The following is a 3569-nucleotide window of genomic DNA, read 5'->3' as shown; positions in this document are numbered from 1 at the left end:
TGGTGTCACACTGCACGACTGCAACCCAGTGAGCTCAGCACTGCAACTAGTAAAACATTACCCCCGGTCCATTCTTTTCCAAAAGTGAGAAACACCTGTTTTCTACATTGTGTCTGTTTAAAACCATATCTCTTTAAACCAAACCAAGAGTTTGTCCTTTGCACTGATATTCTGATTCATTTCGATTTCAAAGAAAAAAAAACCACTTTCTTCCAAAGCATCATAAAATTGTCCCTTCTTCCAGACTCTACTTCTCTCTTGTAGTAGTACAGCAGACCTTTCCAGGTGAGCAGATCACAGAGTCCGAAATGAGCTTCCTCCATCCAGCAAAGTACCTGAACATGACTCTGTCATCATAAAAGCACCCCTGTAGTAAAGCAATTAAATCCGAAATCAAGAGGGCAATTGCCTACTGAAGTTCAAGAACTCATCAATTTTAACCTAGCAACACATTAAAGGCTGCATCTATACAAGTACGATTCTAGAAATGCTCACCAGATTACGTTTTAAGAAGGAACTGCGGCTCAGGTTCCGCCGAGATCTAAACTCGGATGGCAGGATTCAGAGTCCAGAGTTTGGACGGGTGGCGCACAGAGGGTCCATATACTGTAGATCCCTCAGTGATCTTCCGCGTGTTCAAACCGCCAGCGTGTGACTCCCCTGTCCCCGTGACCTCATTGCTCTGCTCTCGCCTGTGTGCAACCGAGCCCGACTCACGGTAAAGTGGAAAAAAAATGCCCTCAACGTGTGATTTACTCTGGAGCGAGGACAGATGTCACCTTCTTATCATTGAACAGGATGTATGTGATGTGGCGACTAGGTTCAATTTTTTATCCTCTTTAAAAGATTAAGGACTGGGTGAGCCTGATTTACCACCCTTTCAGCTAAGAACCCGACGTGCGGACCGTTTAAGCTACGTAGACTCGGTCGTTTAACTCTTCTCCATTAGCAGGGTTAAGGTTAAAGAAAAAACATTGCTGACTTCTTTTTTGTTTTCCAGCCGCGAGCGCTGATTAGCAAGGTTTGCATTTCATGTTTTGCAAGTTGCATTCTAAGAAAAACAAGTCGTTCAAGACAGGAAATGAATACTTGCATTTAATTAAGTCTAGCCGTAGGCGGTTGTCCATAATGACCAGTCCTGTTCGAGAAGACAGAACAAAAAAAGGAACCGCTGGGATTCGGACCCGGGATCTCCTGTTTACTAGGCAGGCGCTTTAACCAACTAAGCCACAGCGCGCCAGGAGCTCTGTCCTTTTGCAGCCACTTGGACACACAACTCAGACACATCTGCATTCGCTGTGCGCTCCGCCTGCTCGCTGAGCAAGTTGCCACCTTTACATACAATAGCAACATCGACACCAAGAGAAAGGATGACATATGGCTTTTAAGTGGAACTTTTCATGTCCAAGGAGCTCAATGTGCTTTCCGTGTACAACAGGGCCACTGAACTCCACACCGGCCACTGAAGCACAGCAGTGGCTTGCTGGCTTGACATCTCCCAAGGAAGATGTTGAAATTGCATGTGGAACAGGAAAATGACCCTCGAGTACGAGGGAAAAAAAAGAAAAAGAAAATCTGGAGCGCGCCAACTCATGTCCGGACAGCCTGGTTTGAACAAAGTGTTCAAGTAGCATGGGAATGCGACCCCTAATCCTAGCTGGAGTTTGAGCGTCTGGTTCAGAGTTTGCTCAAGAGTTTACCTTTCACAGATGCGCAAAGATGAATGTTGAGGGTGCACGCTTCAAGGCGCCTTACAGTGCAGGGAGTGATTAGAGACGATTCGTGACGTGTGCTCGTTCCCATATACCGTACGCCCCGGGTTGCAGTGCTAGGATGACGTCCAATACCGCTTCGGCACGTAACGGCATTATATTCAAGTGCAGGACATGAGGGTTTTATTTTGTTCGTTTTGTTCTGCTCTGCTTTGCTTTATTTTGCTTTCCATGGTGTTCGTAAGAACGTCAATAAAAAGGCGATTCCTGCGTCTAACACGAATATAAGAGCTATTTCAAGTGCGGCTTCTAAAATGCTTGTAGACATTTGTCTGTTGTTGATTGTTTTTTTGTGTCTAACAAAGTGCCATTTTCCTGTCCGGACGGGGAGACTTTATCATTCCCACATGAAGCAACCCTTAAGTCCTCTGAGGCGTGTCTGTCTGCAAGGTTTGTATTTTGGAAAGGTTTTTTTTTTTTAACGGAGAACGACTTTGAAAAAGATTTCCGCCGGCGTCTCGCGATCCGTGTGTGATTGTAGCAAGAACATGGTGCGGCTTCTTAAATGCTTGTGGACATTTGTCTGTTGTTGATTGTTTCTTTGTGTCTAACAAAGTGCCATTTTCCTGTCCGGGCGGGGAGGCTTTATCATTCCCACATGAAGCCACCCTTAAGTCCTCTGAGGCGTGTCTGTCTGCATGGCTTGTATTTTGGAAAGGTTTTTTTTTTAATGGAGACTGACTTTGAAAAATGTTTCCGCCGGCGCCTCGCGATCCATGTGAGATTGTAGCAAGAACGCAGCAATGGCGGTGCTTGCTGTAGTTGTGGCCGAGTGGTTAAGGCGATGGACTAGAAATCCATTGGGGTCTCCCCGCGCAAGTTCGAATCCTGCCGACTACGGTGTCCTCCTCACATCGTTGTGTGCTGGCGCAAGCAAGGAAAAGTGCCTTTCTGCTTTTCCTGGTGGTTTTAAAACGCGAGATCGCTTGTACCCGCTGCCTTCGAAAGAAATGTCTACATGTTTACTTGCACATTGTCTATTGTTTGTACATTGTCTTGATGCACTGTTTGCACTTTGTCTTGTTTTTTACACTTGTTTTACAATCGAGAGACCTTCTGTAAGTAAGAATTCCATTGTACCAGTACCGGTTACATATGGCAATAAAGTTCAAGTTCAAATGCTTCAGCGTCCGCAAACGGCATTTTGCAGCTGGAAGCAGATGGCGACGCTTTTTGCGGTCGCGTGTCTTGTGCCCCATTTCCGGCCTTTAACATCGAATCAATAAAGCTGTTAGAACCGACACCATAGGTGCTTTTCTTACAACTTTTGATCTGACTCAGTTTCGGAATGCAATTCCTGAACACTGCGAGAGACAACCTACAGATGCAGCCATTCAAAATGAGCGGTAAAAACCCGTAGTACAGTAACCAACCCGCAGGGCACCGTAGGGCACCGCGGTAAGTGATTGGCTGGTCAAAATGACCGACAGGGGCACTCGTGGTGCCTTTACTGTGCACCTTTACTAATGTCTTTACTGTGCACATTTCAATCCGCTTAGTTTTGAATATTTATATGGAATTTTACCACTAAAGGGAAATTTTAGTAGCTGAGCATAAAAAGAAGAGGAGCATAACGCATCTGAAGGTCATAAACGATATTAATTTAGGAACATAAACATTACTGTATGTACATAAACTGTACTGTGTATGGCTGGTCTTGATAGTTTAAAGAAAAAATTCACACCAGTCTTCCATTTCTCCCTAAACATTTTAAGCATGAAAGTTTTATGAAACGGTACCCAAATATGTGATTGCTGTATAGAATGAATTTTAATTTTTAAAAATTATTTAACACGA

General features: G+C 44.5%; 1 non-coding gene across 1 annotated transcript; it reads left to right on the top strand.

The window, feature by feature from the left end:
* The first annotated feature begins 2530 nt into the window (after positions 1-2530).
* Positions 2531-2612, top strand: trnas-aga (transfer RNA serine (anticodon AGA)). Its single transcript has one exon. It is a non-coding gene; the product is annotated as a tRNA-Ser (tRNA).
* The last annotated feature ends 957 nt before the right edge of the window (positions 2613-3569 follow it).

The sequence above is a fragment of the Atractosteus spatula genome (genome assembly GCF_055471065.1).
Source record: "Atractosteus spatula isolate fAtrSpa1 chromosome 16 unlocalized genomic scaffold, fAtrSpa1.hap1 SUPER_16_unloc_2, whole genome shotgun sequence".
In the NCBI taxonomy this organism is placed as follows: Eukaryota; Metazoa; Chordata; class Actinopteri; order Semionotiformes; family Lepisosteidae; genus Atractosteus; species Atractosteus spatula.
This window is presented reverse-complemented; position numbering and strand designations above follow the sequence as displayed.